The sequence below is a fragment of the Hordeum vulgare genome, chromosome 5H (genome assembly GCF_904849725.1).
Source record: "Hordeum vulgare subsp. vulgare chromosome 5H, MorexV3_pseudomolecules_assembly, whole genome shotgun sequence".
NCBI lineage: Eukaryota > Viridiplantae > Streptophyta > Magnoliopsida > Poales > Poaceae > Hordeum > Hordeum vulgare.
Window position 1 is genome coordinate 28,202,548 of NC_058522.1, and position 6,451 is coordinate 28,208,998.

The window sequence follows — 6,451 nt, forward strand, 5'->3', positions numbered from 1 at the left end:
CCGCCGCAGATCAAGCGCCACCATGCGACGATCATGAGGCCAGGATCTTCCAGCTCGCGCGGCGGCCATTCCGGCGACGGAAACCGGAGGGCGAAGCGGCCGGCGCCTGTCACCCCTGACTCTGACCATGAACGGGTGGCGCGGGTTGCTTCTGACGCTGCTTGAAAGCGCGGCGCGCGAAGGTACACCAACTGGGGGCTCGCGCCACTTCGTGTGTACGCTCGGCGTGAGGTGGTGGAGTACGACCACCAGATGGTGGCAGCGGCGCGCTCCTCTACCGCGGGCTCCTCTACAGCGAGTTCTGCCATTGCACCCACACTGCTGCCGCCTCCGAACAAGGAGGGGGAGGAGTAGGGCTTTCTGCCGGAAGCCTACATCGACGACGGCAACCTCGACGGCGTCATCGCCGAGGTTATGGAGCGCACCAAGGAAGAGGCCCAGCAGGTTGTCGCGCGCCGGCAGAGGGAAGAGGAGCTCGACGAGATCCGCCTCGGCCAAGCCATCGAGGAATCCCGCGCCGACAGGGGGTGGGGCGCCTCCAACTCCGACTCCGACTGACCTGCGCCGCCGCCTCGTCGGGGCCGCACCCCTGGGGCTGAGGTGAGCCCACTTTTAGAGATGTAGTAGGGGTGAGGTAGGAGCTTAGGGGGTTGAGCTTATGAGGCCGTGTAATCGAAGGTCGAACCTGTAATCGTCTTTGGAATATTGCTCCGACGAGCCCTTGTAATCGAACCCTGTTTGTTTCTGGAATGTTTGCTCGGAAAATGGATCTATGTTTGTTTAATTCGGTCGATTTGTTTTTAAATGCTTGTAAATTTTCTTTTATGAATCAGAGCTTGTCGGCGTTGCCGTGCTTCGTCGCCGGAGAAGAAGAAGAGGGAGGATGCTCGCGCAGGGGAAAACTGTTTGACAGTAGTCGTCTCCATCTGGTTCCCATGGCGACGTGGATAAGTTGTGGGTCCCGCCCGGCTCCACCTAATCCTGATAGATATTGTGCTTAAGGGTCATGTCGCGCCTAGGCTATTTGTACGCACAGAGGTGTACGTAGCATATCCATTCTTGCCAACGATGCTGGTTTGCAGCCATTTCGTATCAAAAACGTCGCACGAGAGCTATTTGCCCCCTATTGTCCTAATCATCTAAACGATCAAATCCTTTCAAATCTGGTCAGCTCGGTCACCTAACCCAACCGTTCTAGTCGCCTAAAAGGGCACATCCTTCAAAATTGCCTAAGTCTACCAACCAACTCGCTTAAAAATCATGTTTAAAAATGTATTTTTTCAAAAGTTGTTTTGAATTTCAAAAAGGGTTCCATTTAAAAAATAGAAATACAAACAAAATATGAGTTTCTGAAAATTGTTTGAAATTTCAAAAAATGTTTGAAATATTTGAAAAATTATCAAACTTCAAAACCTAGAGTTCGATAAAGTTGAAGGATTACTATAGTGAACTAGCTGTGAAAAGCCATGTTGCAGTGCCCAAAACTCCTTTTTTTTAGGGGTCAAAAACACATTTTTTTAAGAACAACGCGCTTTATTTCATATCATAATGTTTTGGGGAATACAAAGGTTGTCTGGGGGACTATTGAACCATAGATGACGGCCTATATCTAGGGTAGTGGCCATCCTCGCTAAGTTATGTGCCTCGCTATTACTAGTGTGTTCCTCGTGAACAAACTCACAGCTAAGGAAAATCGACTTCCTCTCATGTTGAAGGGAGGCATAGGTCGAAGTGCGCGTTGATCATGCAACGTATTTTGTCGTTCAGCGTGCAAACAACGCCTCCCGCGGCGCAACCCCTGCTCGCCTTTGGCTCGGTTAGCATTCATATACATCTTCAAGGGGGGCGCATAGGTCAAAGTGTGTGTTGCGCACCTTCGGCGGCGCAGCCCTTGATCGCCTTCGGCTCGGTTAGCATTCATATACATCTTGAAGGGGGGCATAGGTCAAATCGCGTGTTCATCGTGCAGCGTGTTTTGTCGCCGAGCATGCAAATGGCGCCTCCGGCAACTCAACCCTTGCTCACCTTCGGCTAGGTTAGCAATCATATACATCTTGAAGGGGGGCATAAGTCGAAGTGTGTGCTGGTCATGCAGCATGTTTTGTCGTGCTGCGTGCAAACGACGCCTCCGGCAGCGCAACACCTGCTCGCCTTCGGCTCGGTTAGCATTCATACATCTTGAAGGGGGGCATAGGTCGAAGTGCATGTTGGTCGTGCAGCATGTTTTGTCGGTCGGCGTGCAAACGGCGGCTCCGGCGGCGTAACCCTTGCTCGCCTTCGGCTCGGTTAGGATTCATATACATCTTGAAAGGGGGCATAGGTCGAAGTGTGTGTTGGTTGTACAGCGTGTTTGTTGTGCAGCGTGCAAACAACGCCTCCCGCAGCGCAACCCCTACTCGCCTTCGGCTCGGTTCATGAGTTTTTAGAGTTCCATGACTGTGAATGGTCTAGGGCACAGTACATGAGTCTCCAGGGTCGCATGTGTGATGCTTGCAGAGGCATGTGGTCGAGGCATCCATAGAGGCATGTTTGTGAATCGTCTAGGGGCACAGTTCATGAGTCTCCAGTGCTATGGGCGTGATGCTTGCAGAGGCATGTGGTCGAGGCGTCCACAGAGGTATGTGTGTGAATCTTCTAGATGCACGGTATGAGTCTCCAGAGTCACAGGCGTGCTGCTTGTAGAGGCATGTTTGTGAATCGTCTAGGGGCACGATTCATGAGTCTCCAGAGTCACGGGCGTGATGCTTGCAGAGGCATGTGGTCTAGGCATCTAGAGAGTTATGTCTGTGAATCTTCTAGAGGCACGGTTTATGAGTCTCCTGAGTCACGAGCGTGATGCTTGCAGAGGCATGTTTGTGAATCGTCTAGAGGCATGGTTCATGAGTCTCTAGAGTCACGTGTGTGATGCTTGCAGAGGCATGTGGTTGAGGCATCCACAGAGGCGTGTGTGTGTGTGTGTGTGAATATTCTAGAGGCACGGTTCATCATTCTTTAGACGCACAGTTAGGTCAGAGATGCACGGTTGTACATAGACATAAGATCGGTGCATAGTATGAGATGGACTTCCGTTATTCCAGATGTTTTCACCGACAGGTTTACACATTTACGGTATAGAGTCATGGAGAGCTACATTGGGAAAATAGTTATGGTGACAATTTAACTGTATTGACAGGTAAAGTGTGGGGAAAGTTTTAGTATTCATCCTTGTTTAAGACCTCCTAATTTATTGACACATCGCATCAGGTCGTTTGACTTTATTTTCTTCACTGAGTAATATCATGTGTAGTGCTACCTTCCGGATTTCCAATTCATCCTATGAAATTTCACCAACAAAAAATAAATAATATGTAGTCTTGGCACTAGTGCATACAACTGTATATGTTGCAAGACGTAAAAAATATTCCATCTTCTTATATACTGTGCCTAATAGAGTTTCATGGAAAACTTATGTCGAAATGATCTATGTCTTCAACGAATTTTACGCCATCGTACAGGAATGCAAGCTTCAGAACAGCATATGTTGATTCACCTTTCTCAACCCTGGGAACATCTTCTATGAAATTGAAAGGCCAATTACCCTTCAGCTTGGTTTCCATTTTTCGTCACAATTTGTCCTTTTTCGTCATATAGATATCCACTTCCACAAAATAAACACACACAGTAACATGTGAATTGTAGGTATATCAAGTAGAAAAAATGTAGTATGGTATCAAATACTCACGTATGATATACTTTGGTTTGCCACTAGGGTGTATAGGATACATGTAGATCACGAAATGTACATAGTCATAACGAAAATGTATCTCGTCCCCTGCATTTAGATCATAAATTCATAATCATAACATAAGGAATCCCATCCACCGCCACAAATTCCAATTGTATTTCCTCGCATGCATACATTTTGTATAACTAGATCCATGAGAAGTTTTGGCAGTGAAATAGTGTTTTATGTAGTGTTTGAATTGTCGAACTCCCCTGCAAGATAAATTCTATGGATAGTAGTTAGATACGTGATAAGTCTCCAACCTATCTATAATTTTTTATGTTCCATGTTATTATATTATCGTTTTAGGATACTTTTTGGGTCATAATTTATCAACTTATATTATTTTTTAGAACTAACCTATTGACCCAGTGCGAGTGCTAGTTGTTGTTTTCTATGTGTTTCTTTACTTTTTAGGTCTACAATACCAAACGAGGTCCAGTTGCCCCGAAACTTTTTTATGATATTTTCTGGACCAAAAAAATACATGGAAGCTTCAGGACAAGGCCGGAAGCCACACGAGGGAGGCACAAGCCAACAAGGCGCGGCCAGGGGGTCGGCGCACCCTGATGGCTAGTCCCTCCCTGGTGGCCCCTCTACCTCCGTTCTCTCGCCTATAAATTCACATATATTCCACAAAGCATAAATATCAGAGAGAAACACTATTTTCGCTGCCGCAAGTCTCTGTTCCACGGCGATTCCATCTGGAGCTCCGTTCCGGCACACTGTCGGTGGGGCATCGATCACGGAGGGCCACTTCATCAACCTTGTTGCCCTTGTGATGATGTGTGAGTAGTTCACCACAGACCTACGGGTCCGTAGTTAGTACCTAGATGGCTCTCTCTCTCTATCTCTCTCTCTTGATCTTGATCTTGATTTTCAATATAATGATCATCGCATCTTTGCTTGATCTATCCGATGTAATTTATTTGTATGGTGTGTTTGTTGGGATCCGATGAATTGTGGGTTTATGTTCAGATTATTCATGAAAATTATTTGAGTCTTGTCTGGGTTTTATGATTCTTATTTGCATGATTTCCATAGCTTCGTAAGTATCTCCGATAAATTGAATTGATTTGGCCAAGTAGCTTGATATTTCTTCAGTGGGAGGGGTGCGTTGTAGTGGGTTCAACCTGACGAGTTTCTATATCCCGGTGAGAGAAGGGGACAAGATGCATCTTCGTGTTGTTGCCACTAAGGATAAAATGATGGGGTTTATTCATATTAATTGAGATTACTTTGTCTAAATAATGTCATTATTCTCCATGCATTACTTTATCTATCATGAACTTAATACGTAGAGAGGCAAACATAGAAGCGCTCTTGAAGTTGAGTAATAGTAGTAGCTGCAGGCAGGAGTCAGCCGAACGTGATGCCTATATACACATGATCATTTCCATGAAAATCGCATAGCTATCCGCTTTTCTGTCAATTTCCCAACAGTAATTTGTTTACCACCATATGTTGCTTTCATGAGAGATGCCACTGGATAACACTATGGCTCCCGGGGCTATTCACTTATATATTCACAAAACTTATATTTTCCTCATTGTTCTTATTTGTATTTTATTTTATTTTACAATTTATAATTATCTACACACCTCATTCGCTTGCAAATAACGAGATCAAGGGGATTGACAACCCTCTTGCCCGCTTTGAGTGCAAGTTGTTCGCTCTTTTTTGTGCAGCTGTTGAAGACAATTAAGGACTGATATTCCTATTGGTTCGGTAAACCTTGGTTTCTTAACTGAGGGAAATACTTACCCGTATTGTACTTAAATTACCTGTTCCCCTTCACGAAAAACCCAATGCGGATTGATATGTCTCCAACGTATCTATAATTTTTGATGGTTTCATGCTATTATCTTGTCAAACTTTGGATGTTTTGCATGCCTTTTATTTATTTTCTGGGACTAACTTATTAACTCAGTGCCAAGTGTCGGTTCCTATTTTTTCCATGTTTTTTACCACTTTCAGAGGAGATTTCGAAACGGAGTCCAAACGGAAGAAAATCACCGAAAAGATTTTTTTCTGGAACGGAAGAAGATTGGAGAACTTGGGAGCCAAGCCAGAAGAGCCCCAGGGGCCCCACAAGCCCCCACCCCGTGGCCAGGGGGCGCGCCATCCAGGCTTGTGCCCCCCTGGAGGTCCGCTGACCTAGATCTTGCGCCTATATATTCCCAAATATTCCCAAAAAAATCAAGAGACGATCGCAATTACTTTTCCGCCGCCGCAAGCTTCTGTCTCCGCAAGATCCCATCTGGGCACGTCCTGGTGCCCTGCCGGAGGGGGGATCCGGACATGGAGGGCTTCTTCATCAACACCATGACCTCTTCGATGATGCGTGAGTAGTTCACCATAGACCTACGGGTCCATAGCTAGTAACTAGATGGCTTCTTCTCTCTCTTGGATCTTCAATACAAAGTTCTCCATGATCTTCATGGAGATCTATCCGATCTAATCTTCTTTTGCGGTGTGTTTGTCGAGATCCAATGAATTGTGGATTTATGATCAGATTATCTATAAATCTTATTTGAGTTTCTTCTGATCTCTCTTATGCATGATTTCATATCCTTGTAATTCTCTTCGAGTTGTGGGTTTTGTTTGGCCAACTCGATCTATGATTCTTGCAATGGGAGAAGTGCTTGGTTTTGGGTTCATACCGTGCGGTGACCTCACCCAGTGACA